We start from the raw sequence: 15,647 nt of genomic DNA, 5'->3' as shown, positions 1-15,647 counted from the left end.
GTCTGTAAACCCAGGCACATTTCGCAGCCACCGTAGTTTCTCTTTCACACTTGCAACGGGAGGGTGAAGTGACGGATCTGCAATCACACCGCTAGAAGTCACTAAATCCTACACACTGAACCTTTAAAGTTCAACTTGACCATGAAAACAAGTGGTTTTATATTGGAAAACCAGGAGATGTAGTTAAAAGCACTGGAAAAAGGTAATAAGTGGACCTTGAGTCCAGGTTTTTTGAGGTGAAATTGAAAAAAAAAAAGGATCAAATATAAAGAAACGCACGTGGAGAGGGACAACAAAAGAACTAATAATGACCTTTTCTCTACTATAACCTTTCCTCCTGCCTTTGTTCTTATCTCCCTCACTCCCTCCATCCCTTCATAATTTTCTCTTTTACTAAATGCTTGTTAGGTCTCCCAGTCCTTCCCTTGCTTTTCTGTCCCTCTGTCTGTCTCCCTCCCTCCTCTCTCTGGGTAAGAATAAGGAGCAGCAGTGCTATTCAGACCGGTAATTACATTTCTGTCCTTTGTTGGAGCTGAGTGTTATTTTCCATTAATGGTCGGACATATTATATAAGAGAGTCTTTATGGGAGTGATAATGGTTGGGGACAGAGGAGATGGCGGGCTGGCAAGTGTATCAGTGTTGCTCTTTTTCACAGAAGGGGCACGGCTGAGCTTTCATTAATCCTTGAAGAGTACACACCTAACCCTGCTGACACTGAACACACATGTATACAGCTAGACACATGGGACAAAAAGACACACACACAGGACACAGATACACTCACATGCACATATATGGTTGCCCCCCCCCACACACACACACACACACACACACACACACACACACACACACACACACACACACATGCCCAGTTCACACACACTCACCATTCAGAAAAGAAGAGAAATAGGCCATGGTTGGTGATATGCTGATGCAGAGGTTATGCCCACTTTCATGGTATAATTTATTCATCTGTTGTTTGCAAAATGATGTATGAAATATGGATGGTCTGAGTTTGGCTTTAATGTTTCATACGACCATGAGTGTGGGAGCAGGAAGGCTAGGAAACACAGCCTCTGCCACACACTCGGTTAAATCAGCCTGGATGGAAAGAGGAGGCAGAGAATGACAGGGATGTTAGTCACATCTTTATTTCAGCACTGTGCACTTATCTGTGTATGTTTACTGTATATGTGTATATGTATACTGTGTGTGTGTGTGTGTGTGTGTGTGTGTGTGTGTGTGTGTAAGGGTGGACGATAGTTAGCAAAGGGAAGAACATGTTTAGTGTCAGTTTTGTAGAAGATACTCATGGACACAGGCTGGACGAAATAAAGGAAATATGACAAATAATTTAGGTTAAAGAAAAGGTTGAGATTTTTCTGTTTACCTGTTTTTATGCGCATTTTGAATTTGTAAATTAAAAAACAACCTTTAGTGTAGTAGTGGAAACAAATAAATCATGACGTACATGAAGCATGTGATTTAAAGGACCAGTGTGTAGGATTTATTGGTACTTAGAGGTGAAGTTGCTGATTGCAACAAACTGATTACCACTCGTCTTCCAAACTTGAGAAACTGACTTGTGGTCATGAAACTCGCAAATCACAAAATGCTCAATCTAGAGTCAGTGTTGGGTTTGTCCACTCTGGGTTGCTGTAGAAACATGGCAGTTCAACCTGGCGGAAGAGTTCCCTTCAACTTTGCAAAAAAATGCCTAAAAACATTGCAACACATATTTTTTAGGCAACAATCCCAAAATAGAAAAGCCTGCAAAATCCTGGAGAGACTGTTAACCATCCCATTCTGCCCTCTTCTTGTGTAATGTAATGGCACCTGACTGGAGAATGAACTCCACCAACAGTAAATCTCACTGTGCTCAACTTCTAATATTTGTATAGTAGATGGAAATGCAGATTAATTTAATTTTCTTTTGCCAACTTTCTGAGAATTCCACATTAAGATGGAAACCTGGCTTATCTAACATGCCTTATATACTGTAGGTTCAAAGAGTTATTGGTCGGCATAATTATTCCTCTCCATACTAGCCCTAAAGAAATCTCTTTGTAGAGCAGCTACACTTTAAGGAACAGGGGTCAATATATATACACATATATATATTTTAAATAGCATTTAAGTTAGTAAGTAGTAAGTTAGTTAATAGTTTAAGTTCAGTTAAAGCTAAAAAGGCTTCAGCTGTCTGGGTTAGTTAACTAAGTTATTGTCTTTTTAGTACAAAATTTCCACTTTTTGGCTCCCCAGACAGCTGTGGTGGAGGGATACGTCCTGTCAGTTGCATGTTGCCTGCAAAAAAACAAAAAACCTGCATATGAGGACAAGATTCCCACTCGATTTCTGCTGAAGCTGAGCTGCTGAAGTTTGCATTACAGTGTAGTCGTAAAGTATCGCTTCCCTCAGTCAGTACGGAAAGAAGGAAAGATTATAGCAACAAAAAAACTCTATAAACACACATTTACATGTGAGACTTGAAAAAACGTTACCTATCCTTTAAATCAATAAATCTATGTGTAATATATAAAGGACAAAAAACACAAACTGTATTTAATTGCTATAGACGGTCATTGTGATGATTTCTCTGCACAGCTGCACAACAGCCAAGAAATATTATACAAGGATCGCGTGCAAACATTGTTCATTCACGATGTCGTCATATTCCTTCACACACTCACACTCAGTCATGAACACCAGTATATTAATAACCACATCCAAATGGTATTAAACCTTTATGAGAAATTCTGGAGTCTATTAGTCAGAGTAAAATGCCTGATGAAACCGTATGTCAGCTCCATAATTTGATGTATTTGTTTTGAAACAGGATGATTTTCTCCACGCCCAAGTATGTATGTATTAGTAACAACAACTTGAACTCACCATCTGCCTCTCTGTTGTTATGTCCTGATCAAAATATAACAGAAAAATATAACAGAAAATATTTAATTTTTTTTTAATTAAAACAGGACTTTACTAAAGATAATTACACAGTTTTCATGGCGCCAATGTAAGATGAAGTTGTATTCGATAGTAGTTCTGATGGCACACATTTCCCCTCTGACTGCTGAGTGCATGTTTACATACATATTTAGCACTTTGTTTCAGTATAATGCTTGTGCATTTGTGAGTAAAAGTATATGCATAGATGACTATTGTAGGGCTGGATGGGGCCTGTATGGGGCCTGTATGGATGAACAGCTGAGATGTATGGTTGGTTTGTAAATTGACCATCATTGATCGTGTGCAGCTGTGGTTTTCCCATGAGGCCTGTACATGAGGGGATCAATGTGCTTGTGTGAAAGGTAAAACATAAAGCTACTGCTCTATCCTGTAATGTGGATTACACGCAGATCAGTTCACATGCAACAGCAGTTTGTTACATGATGCAGATCACTGCAGGGGGGGTTAATGTAAAGTAAAATGATAATAATGCACTCTGCCAGAAACACCTTTTCACTTTCACTTTGCAAAGAAAATGCAATGTATAATTCAAATAAACTATGATAATCAGAGATTTGGCAGCATTGTCCGGGCAGGAAAAACGTACATAGTAACACACCACACGGGCATGTAGCGTCACTTTTACTGCTAGAGCAAAGCATGATGGGAAGTGACAGTGGTGCCTGGGGCAACATGGGTGAAAGAGAGGAGACAGAGATAGAAAAGGGGATGGGAAGCGGAGGATGGGGTGAGCTGTACTGTTACATCAGTCTATATAGTGATGCACACACATATAAATCATTCTACAACAGTAAATGAGGTTAAAAGGACAGAGGAGTGGCACGGATCTCCTCTTTTGATGTGTTTAGAGTTAGGCCAAATCAGGCGTTGTGGCAAAATATGCAGGTCCTCCTATTCATTTGGGTGGGGGTAGTCTGTTTAGGCTATGGTGGTGGGGCTGCAGGGCATACAGGAAAAAACGCAGTAGACATGGGGTGAAAAGTTGAAACTGAATCAACAAGAATCAACCCGGTAAAACTGCTCCACAGTCAGCCCGAAATGTCAGTGAAACCGGGCGTTATCCAGGCGGATTGGTTTATTTTGTGTACCCAGAGCACCGCACAAAAATCACATCAGTCGGTCAAACTAAAAATCAATCTTTTTTTTTTTTTTTTTTTTTTTTTTTTTTAAAAATTTTTTAAAAATTTTTTTTTTTTTTTTTTTTTTTTTTTTTAAAATAAAAATTTTGGGAGGGGGGGGGTTTTTTTTTTTTTAATGAGAAAAAAAAAAAAAAAAAAAAAAAAAAAAACACCCCCCCGCGGAAACCAAAAAAAAAACACCACCACAAAAAAAAAAAAAAAAAAAAAAAAGAAAAAATATTATTTTTTTAATAATTTAAAAAAATTTGGGGGGGGGTTTAAAACCCCCAAGGAAGGAAAAAAAAAAAAAAAAATGCCCCTTTATCTAAACGTACTGTTCTGTTATTATATTAATTATTATTTTGTTTGGCTGGACCACAACAGAGGGGCGTATAAACGCAAAGAAGTCCATGAGACTGACCAACTGAGGTTATACCATTGGTCGGCCAAATGCCACCACTTCCTGTATCCATTTCAAATTAAAAGCCCTTCAGCATTTCATACGTTTTGACCTACACTCTTGTTTTTTATGTTTTATGAATCAAGGAGATTGATTCTTGAGTATTTTGAGTGTCTGAAAATACAAAACAGCAATTAGAAAATACTCTTAAGTAACTTAAATATGTGTTTCAAATACGAGTAACAGAAATATTGTTTATCTCTGCTCATATGTTCAAGGTTCATTTATTATATCATTGTGCAACCACGTTGTAGAATAACAAACAAATGAACCTTGAACATAAGAGAAGCTAGAACCAGATATAAATAAATAATAATTAACTGATTATCAAAGTTGCTGTCAAATTATTTTATATCAATTGACTATGCAGTTAATTTACTTTATTTATTTGTATAAAATACACATTTATAGTAAGTAGACTAAAACATACAAAACAAGGTCACAGTGAAGGAAAAAAATAAATAAATAACTGCCTCATATTATACTCTGAAAGTCAAGTTGTTTGTTCTTGAATCAAGAGGATGCGTGTGATTGATTACATCGTGCTGAGAAGGATCTAACACAGTGTCCTTCAGCGCCACCATTATTACATGTGCAGGCAAAGGTAACATTGCAGAGTAATCATAACAACATCTCTGCCTCATAATGCCCTGTAATGAGATTTCCAGCCACACGGCCATTGATTTCAGCCTGTCTGCACCCTCTCAAACTGAAAGAAGAAGCTAAAATTGGTTCTGGCACCAAGAGGGACTGAAAAAGAGTCAGAGAAGAGAAAGAAAACAAAGCTGCTCGACTGTTGTTCTAAAAAGATTTTCTCTGAGGTTTTTTAGCATCAAGGTGATGGAGGCTCATTGTGGGATGAGAATAATGAGGCCTGTGTGAGGTGTGCACTGAGAAAATGTTTGTGTAACCATGTTTAATATTTGCATGTGCAGAGAGGGTAAATGCACAGCCATCCATGCATGTGTGTATGCCTGTGCATGCATGCATGTGTTTACGTTATGTGACAAAATGTGTGTAAATCCATAGTTGAATGATTTCTGATTCTTTGAGAGAGGATGTTGGTTTTCAAACCTGTAATTAGTTAATACAATAAATCATTATCAAGATGAAGCTCATGATAGAAACCAATTTGTGCGTTATCTTGTCGCACTTTATTCTCTTTCAATGCGTTTGCGAGTTTGTGTACCTGTATACATGTGTGTCTCCCCGTGTTTGTCATGTTAGGCGAGAGTTGAAGTTGCCAGCAGGTTTTCTCATTAGTGAAAAAAGAAAGCTCTTTCATGCTTTTAACCCACGAGACTCTAAAGATAAAGGGAGAAAGACAGGATGACAGACAGGGGCTGGGAGGGGGATTATAGAGAAAGACACAATGATTGACTTACTGAGTGATTTAATACGTTTTTTTAAATGAGAGAGAAAAATAAAACCAGAGTGAAAGCAGAGGGTAAAAATAAGAAACACCACCGGCGAGGTCGAGGCAGGAGGAGGTAGACGGGGCAGACAGCAGACATAACATTATTTATGGGCTGGGAGTAAGGTAACATGAAGCTACATCACAGATTGGAGTTGTCTTCTAAAAGCACGTGAAGATTCACTTTTCTCCCACTCTACAACTCACACACACTCTGAAACACTCATACATGCTGACAACACACACACACACACACACACACACACACACACACACACACACACAACACACACACACACACACACACACACACACACACAGACGTGCACACAAGCACACTAACACACCTCTGGTCTCATTCATGTATCAATATTTCAGCGCGGCAGAGTGGGGACGCCACTGTTACCAGGCAGACTAAGAAACAGTGATTATAAATCATAATAATCAACAAACATCAGATTCAGATTCTTCAGTAGAGTTATGATAGATAGTTAGCTAGCTATCAAATCAAGCCAGCTAACAGATATCAAAGGTAAAAGTTCATTAAAGGTCCCGATTAGACGCAGGTGAGACTACCCTGGAACACATTTTGACAAATAAATGCTGGTCTGGATTTTAAAGAAATTCTCTGGATGTATAAAACCTCTTAAAGCCCGTCGGGTCGCTTTACTGAGTTTTAAGCTGCTAAATTTATGTCAATATGGACATGCTACACATTGTTAGATAAGCACCAAAGTATCAAATGATCAAGTGAATGATTCGAAACTGATGTTATACTATAGCCTAATTTTTTTAATGCTGGTTTAAATAAATAATTTTAGTATTTCCCATCTTTGCTGAGTTTTGTGGAAAATTAATTAAAGGTTGTGTTCAGTGATTGAAGCAAATAAAAGCATATTAATTGAAGTTGTTCTGATTTGTTTCAATAGTAGAAAATGTCAGACTTTTGTGCTGCAAAAGAAATGCCAAAATAAACAACAGGGAATAACATTTGAAGTTAATAATTTGTTTTACCGTATTTTACTGTTACGGACATGCTGAATTTGATATATCACAATAGGTTCTCCTTATTTTAATGTGTAGCACTTAGAATGATCTATTAGTGGAAATGGAATATAATATTCAAAGGTATGTTTAATCACCTTAATATAAGACCTCTGTGGTTTGATCAGAACTATTACACTGCAACTCTGCACATGCATTAGGAGGCAAGGCTTCTCCTTACCAATATGGCAGCCGCTCCAGCGAACAGCAGCAGTATATATCCATGTATAGATACCTAGCTAGCAATAGATAGAGAGGATATATACCTAACATATCTAGCTCGATAGCTAGATAGACAGACAGATATAATTGATAGCTCTGAGCACTCTGTGAAACACCATGTACACTAAACGCAGGCTATTGCTAGCATTGCAATATTTAGAGGCTTGTGATTATTAGAGGCTCTGTGTGGCACATCTAACCAACGTGCACCCACTGCATGTTCCCCTCCTGCACCCATCACCTCATTGGTCTGGCTGCGGAGACAGAGGGCTGGCAGGCTGGGTGGAGGGACTGAATCAGTATCCAGGGAGAAAGAGGGGGGATCACATCTGGACCACAGACTGAGCGAGAGGAAGAGCAGGATGAGGAGGAGGGGTGTGGAACATAGACTCAGTTGAATGAATCACTGCCCTAACACTAACACACACGTACACACACACACACACACACACTGTCACCCCATCTACCCTTCCCCAGAGCATGTTGCACCCTGCAGCACCCACTGCCATACAGCTGCCGACCCCCCTTTTAAAACACTCAAACGTAGTTACAGTGCATTCAACTCACATAGAAGCTCAGACAGCCACACGAACGCTGGATCCAATTTCAATTTCACATTTCTGGGCTATAATATCCATCTAACTCAACAAAGGAAACTTTATAGAATGCCACATTAACACTCCTTTCATCAGCACTGAATTTGCATTTATGCACGCTTGAAAATTTCAGATCAATTTAAAGGAGCACCCTGTGGACATGTTTGCCCTGTTGTAAATATCAACTCCCAACTAATGGCATTTACACTGACATTTCTACCACTCTGTTTTTCTTCACAGATGGCGTTAATGTTTTCGGTAATGCCCAGCGTGCTGCGAAGCCTCCTTAAAAGAACTTTGCCCCTCAGCTTTTTTCCTCAGTGTGCGTGTTTGCGTGTGTTTTCCACGGACAGGCACACAGTCAGGCAGTCAACGGAGCTCCAGTGTGGTGCGGTGATTGTGCTGGTCAATGTGCTCCGCTGTGTGACTGCATGCCCCCAAGACTGAGGCTGAGTCTAGACACGAGTCAGCCAAGCCGCCCTGCTGACCTATATCCTACAGTTACACTAAGTGAGAGACATAGAGAAACAGAGAGAGAGAGAGAGAGAGGGGAAGAGCAGGGGAATAGAGAGCGGGATGAGGGGGGGAGACGAGAAGAGAGGATGCAGAAAGCGAAAGGCTGCCATAAAGTAAGAGAGCAAATTGAGGGAAGGGGGAAGAGACGGGAACGAGAGACAGAGAGCGAGCGAACATGCAGACAGGAAAGAGGGGGATGGAGAGGGGAGAAGAGGAGAAAGTGAGGGAGCGATGCGGCTATGGATAATTCAGAATGAGTTAAAAGGGGGAAGGGATGGGAGGAGAGGAGAGATTGGAAGTGGCAGCCACTAAAGCAAAGAGAGAAGCGATGGCTAAGTACAGTATGTAAAGCACAAGAAACAGGGAGAGAGCACTGGAAGAAATCCCAGGAGGAGGACGACAGACACATTAAATTATCACTTTAATAATAAGAAAATATGCATCAAAACTTGCGTCAGTATATTATCATCCAACCCTCTTTAATATGTCGTTATTGAAAGATATTTCTGGCTTTTTTTATGTAAATAACAATTTTGTTTGGAATTTGTGATTAAATTTTCAGTTGATTTCAGTCACTAGTAAGGAGGGCATTCATCAATTAACCATTTATGAACTTTTACACTAAGTGAGTGTATAACCTACTATTCTATTGTTTAGCACTGATTAAACTGTGCATAATTCCTCTAATATTAATAATAATTGCTGCAGAGCTGCAGAGCCAGTTATGAGACATTACCAGGTGGGCTTTGAGTCAGGCACTTTAGATATAGTATATGATACAAACTATATCATATAAGACTTTACGGTTGTTTTCCTGCCTTGACTTCTGTCAGGAAAAGTCACGGTAAAGTTAAACAACGGCAAAGTTAATATAATAACCCCATACTAACAAAACTACATCCTTTTCTGCAGTGTGTTATCAAAAAAAGTCCTGAAATCAGAGCAGTTTCTAATCAAATTATTTAAGTTTTAATGTCTCCAGTAGCATCATATTATTATGAATACATGATCAGTGATATTGTACATACACAATCCTATTATTTTAGGCACAGTAGCCATCCTTTTGTTAAGGTTTGTACACATCCAGATTTACTAAGGCCGCTCTGTAGTAACTTAGTGTTTACCATCTCAACCATAAACCTCAATGGCTGAATCATCATCTGTGTCTTTCCAATTTTTTCTTTCTCTTTTCCCCATTACTCTTCTTCCCATGTATGGGAGAATGAATAGGCCTAGACAGAAGAGGACAAAGACTTAACATGTTTTTCTCTCTTTTCTTCTGCGTATTGAGAGGATGAGCTGGACTGTACTAATAGTCTTTGTGTGTGTGAATGGGACAGAGGGCTTTTTGTGTGTGTGTTCCAGACAGCGGCGCATAAGGCAGGACTTAAGTAGATGTTCGCCAAAGCGTATGTAATGCCAGGGAAATATCAACTAATCCCTACACTCTTCTACCCTACACCCCTCCCTCAACATCCATTCTTCTCCTCCTCCTACTCATCATCACCATCATCACCAGCCGCAGCATCATCACCATCATCACCATCATCATCCTACCATGGTGTTACTTTGAACCCTTTAAAGTTATATTTCTAACTTGATTTCTAAATTCTAAGGACAGAAAGTTTCAAAATCAAAATTCAGACATGCAATCACACACACACACACTCACACACACACACACACACTGTACTGCACTCTCTCTCTCTCACACACACACACTCCATGGGGGATTGTTGTTGTTTCTTAATCCCGGTGGATTAACAGACTAACAGACTCATTTTACCTCAGCCCAAACAAAGAGAGATGTCAAATCATCCACCCAACGCTAAAGGTGATGATCGTATTAACATGATGAAGCTGCGTGTTTGTGTGTGAATGTGTGCTGAGTGTGTTTTTGTTGTTGGGGGGGTTGGTGGGGAGTTATCTGGCACCTACTGTATGAAGAAAAAAAAGGAAAAAGGTTGATTTTTGTAACACCTGTTGTTGTATATAATCTTTCTCAGACACACACAGACTCTCTTTAACTAAAAAACACAGCCGGATGTGTTCTTACATTCACACACACATATATATATATATATACATCAGACCACAGCATTAAAGCATGCACCAGCACTGATTGCATTGGATGTCATTAGCCAATGTGCTAACTCCAATATTCTCACAGAGCTGTGAGTGTAAACTGCTTAAAGACGTAATCTTATATGCTCTGTAGGAAGCGCTGCGTTCTGTCAAACAGTGGTGCTGCAGAGTGTCCGCTAATCCACATGCTAGACTCCAGATTAACGAGAGGGGATGGGGATGTGGGCGAGGGAGGGGTTAAAAACACGCCGCCCAGACCCACCCCCACCACATCATCATCACACACACACACACACACACACACACACACTATCACTCCCCCTCCCTTCAGATTATAGTGCTTAGTGCTGCCCCTGTGCGACAGACAGTAAGAGGATCTCTGGGTGGCGTCCCCCAGGGCTCCGTTATTGGTCTTCTAGAAAAGCCCCCCCGGACCGAACACCTAGAGATAGGGTGGGGGGTCATAGGTCAACAGTTAAGGGTAGGAAGGGCTATGTGATGCGGTGGTTATAAAAGATACATCTGTTTGTTTTGATGAGAGGGATTACTGCAAATCAAGCCAGTGGTGCCTCGAGAGAATAAAGACACACAAAAAAAAGCTTAAAATTCACTAAAGCATGATGTTTTAGAAGAATAGAGATTGAAATCTGATTTTTGACTACACATTACACAAAACAACAGTCCAGGATGTGAGATAAAATGATTTCTAGTTATTCCTGAAAGAATGCACACACAGTTTCAGTGTCAGGAAGTGTCTCTCTGCAGGCCGACCCTTCTTTCAACACACCATCAGTGAATATTAAATGAAGACGCTGATTTGCAAAGCTGTTGCCGTATCCTCCGTTGGTTTATATCATTACGAACCACTTCAGAAAATCAACATAACTATCAAGTAGCCCTGAACATGAAAGCCTCACACAGTCCCAGTTTGCAATTTCCTCCCCATTTCAACGTCAACGTTTATTAAGCTCTCCCAAAGAAATCAACGACGACTAAATTATTTTGAGAGAGAGCCTCGGGCTACAGAGGCATATTCGATATGCCTGCCTAAAAAAAAAAAAATTATATATATAAATATATATATTAGGAGGAACAAGGAGAGAGAAGAGAAGGGGAAAATGACTGACTCAAAGTAAAACTAGATTTAATATCTTAATGGCTTTGTGTGGAGAAAAAAAAAAACAGATAATAGAGAAATCCAATTAAAATCTGATGATTGGCACTGTGAGGTAGAGACATGAAACTGTTTGTCTGAACCAGTGGCTCTATATAAAGCTTTGATTAGATGATGCTAGTAATAGTAGCAGCCAGACTAATAGGTTGTATATTTTTAACTCTGATACTGATATACCACAGGCTCTGAGCACTTAACACAGATGTAGAAAGGGCTCGGACAAAGTGGCTGAATACAAATAATGGAGTAACTCAGAAAGACAAAATATTTGATTTGCATGAACACATAAAAATTGTACTGAGCCATATTCAGAGAGCGCGCGTGTGTGTGTGTGTGTGTGTGTGTGTGTGTGTGTGTGTGTGTGTGGTGGGTAAGCGTTTCCCCTAATGCCTCTCAAGGTGACTTGGCCTTCCTCCTTCAGGGCTTTCCTTTCAATTCTTTTTGGGATTGAAATTATGATGAAGTAATTTTTCTACAGAAATTGCCTATGTCACTTGTGGTATCTCTCGGCAAATTTCTCAAGTGTATTTTCAATCTCTCCCTCCCTCTCTGTCCTCTTCTCTCCATCTCTCATCTCTCCCTCTTTGGCTTTCTTTCTCTTTCTCTGAGCACTCACTTGACATGTCAATGTGTCAATGTCACATTACACGGAGGCAATATACGTGAAACAATTTGGCGCGTGATAGAAGGAAAAAAAAAAGGAGCAACCTCTTTATTTCGCACCAGCCAAACAGCCTGTCTTTGAGATATACGGTCACGCTTGCACAAGTATATATATATTTAAAAAAAAACACACAAAAAGACACGTGCACACACACAAATACTCTCACAAAGTCACAGATGTATGTGTTCATACCCCCACACACACACATATAGTTTCACAGTGAAAAATCACCTGCTTGTTTCAGGGGAAAATAAGAGGCAGTGTGGAACATGTCGTCAGATTGGAGAGGGAGATTCCTCAGAGACCTGTGGCCTAATTTCTTATTTTCAAGAGGAAACTTATCTAATTATATATAAGTTAACTTCCTAGTGGTCGATTCAAGGGCAGCACTGACTGGTATGAATGAGCAGCCTTAAAAGAAACAAGGCTACCACATCCTGTTTTCTCTTTCTTGTCTTTTAGCACTCATATCTCTCCACTGGTGTATCACACACACACACACACAATGCACAACACAACAGTAACTTGACCAAAATGTTGCTTTGTTGTGGATGTGTGTGTGTATCTCTGTGGAGAAAAAAGCAAATATACTTACGTACTGGCATTTTTCCTTGTATGATGCAGAATATTTCAGCAAGGCGCTTTAAACTGTAGTGAAAAAAACACACATTACATTCGACGTACTGTGGCATTCTGATGAACATGGTTGCGACACATTTCCTGTCTGCTCCTCCTTCAAAACAACATCTCTGTGCAGCAGGTAGGAAACTCAAATTACACATTAATGACAGTGAGGCATCACTATGTTTAATATCCTTTGACTCTATGAGAAAATGTGTGTGTGATAGTGAAGGCTCTGTGAGAGAAAGTGCCAGTATTCAATGTGATAACAACAAAGCTAAACAGAACAATAACATGTCCACCAAACATCAGGGTTGGGGAGTAATGGATTACATGCAGCTAAGTTACGTAATCAGGATACCAAAAAAAAGGTAACTGTAATTATAGTTACGGAATAAAAGACGTGACCAGATTACGGTTACATTTAGTAAACATGGGGATTATTTAGCAGGATTACAATTTTAAATCAGTTTTTCTTTAAAATAAATTTTTTTTATGCTAAAAGTCTTTCATTTTTTTCTGTTTCCATCTTTGTTTGTTGTTTTGTTGTCCAATAGATATACTTGAATTAATACTTCTTATTGATATTTCTTTTCTCTTGTTTTTATTTACATATTTTGTGTTCCAAAAAGTAACGGAAAGTAATCCAGTTACTTCAATATTGTGATACTTGGATTAAGTTAAGTTACCAAAATAATGGCTTTAAACAGAAGGAATTTTATGTTATTCATCTCACACAGTACGACATTGTGAGCATCCTGCTGCATATGCGAGTAAAGATTTGTGAAAAATTGCTTATTAGTGAGTGACTGAGGTTGGCAAAATGAATGGATTCGCTAAGCGTTGATGCTAATTATCATTAGAAGATAACAGTATACAAAAGATTCAGGTGGCAGCTTCTCATTTTTAACTTTGACGGTTAAAAATGACAAACATCACTGGCAGTTAATGCTGCGAGTAACTTGATTTCACACCAAAATCTGTTGTTAAAGTGTAAAAGAAGCTTCACTCTGTAACACCACTGTGCAACTGGAAATGGACTGATAATTGAATGATGAATATACCAACATTAAAGGACTCGGACCGGTTCCCTAGTAACTACAGTGGTTTTGTGTTGGGTTCTGAGCAGTGTTGAGCTAATGACTCAAAAGATTTAATTTATTACTCATTACTCTTTTCAAAAGTAATGGTATTACTTTAGTTATTACTCCCTTACAACAGTAATTAAATGGTAATTGTGCCCCTTCTCGCCATAATTCAAATTAAAATCTAGTTTTGTTTGTTAAAATCAGAGTAATGGGAATATTTACAGCTGCTGAATGTAAACTTTTCCATCTTCCAAACTAGTTTCTTCCACGATTACAAAAATGAATCCAAGGATTTAATTGGATTTTTAGTAGAATTTGTAGAGGGGTGCCAAAAAAAGTAAAGTTGTAACTAATTTTTCTGGGGAAAGGGGTTTATTATTACTAGTAATGAGTTACTGACCAACGCTTGGATACGTCCTGTACACAGACAGAGGACTGAAGATAATGGCTCTGTGACGCTGTAGTACTTTGGCACAGCAGTGCTTTGAGCTAAATGCTAGCATGCTACCATACTGATGCTTAGCAGGCATAATGTTCACTATATTAGTGTCAGCATGCAAACATTAACTGACCCTAAACACAAAGTACAGCTGAGGCTGATGGGAATGTCATTCGTTTTCAGGTAGTTTGTGACATATTGGACACAAAAAAAGGAGTTTCAATCTGCGACTTCACCGCTACGTGTCACTAAACCCTCCCCACTGCTCCTTTAACGGATGATCAAAGTCGTTAGGATTCCTCCTCTGGGCACAATGAATGTCAGTACATTTGTTGATATATTTCAGACCGGACCAAAGGGGCGGACTGGCCGACAGATCGACATTGCCATCCCTTGAGCCACGCCGCTAGCATGGCTAAAAAAGTCAGGGAAGACGGGAAGGAAGGAAGGAAGGGAGAGACAAACTAACATAAACAGAATCAAACGACAGAGCCAACCAGTTAGTACACACTTGACGACCTTCAGGGCTGACAGTCGGGCAGGTAGAGGGACAGACGCACAGACAGGCGATCAGGCAGCCAATAGAAACAGACAGTGAAACATAAAGGCAGAAGGACTTAAGATCCCATCTCGGCGCAGAGTGCTGCTTTCTCCTTCTCCAAGTTCAGCCCTTAGGCATGGCCCGGTCTGCTTCTCCTGCTCCCTTCCTCCCTCGTCAACGCCATATGGACAGAGCAGCCTACACTCCACTATATCTCCTCAAACACAACCTCTAAGTTCTCCCCCCCTCTCTTCCATCCTCGCTCAACAGACGATGTACATATTTTGTCTTGTTAAAAGTCATTTCCCCCGCTGTCTGTGTGGCTTTGTGAGAACAGTGACTAGTCGGCAATGAGGGGTAATCCTTCTTAATGGAGTCCCCAACCCTCAGAAGGATTGAAGTCCACGCAGCGTACAGATCACATAAGGACACATTTTATTGCTTTGACAAAAAGGGATGAAACCTTTATTGTATTTTGAAGTGCTAACTACCCCCCCCCTCCCACTCTGTCATTTGTACCCACTCCCTATCTGTCTTTCACTGTCTCTTCTTTTCTGTCTTTCTTCTGTCTGCCTGTCTTCAAGAGCGTTTCATCCTGACCAGTCTGGGATTTTATCACGCTTGCTTTGGTCATTACATCACAATTATGGAGCTGTTGGTACAGGAGAAATAAGAGATGGAGTAAAAAAAA

Source organism: Dicentrarchus labrax, unplaced genomic scaffold, assembly GCF_905237075.1.
Source record: "Dicentrarchus labrax unplaced genomic scaffold, dlabrax2021, whole genome shotgun sequence".
Lineage (NCBI taxonomy): Eukaryota > Metazoa > Chordata > Actinopteri > Moronidae > Dicentrarchus > Dicentrarchus labrax.
Note: the sequence above shows the minus strand (reverse complement) of the source record.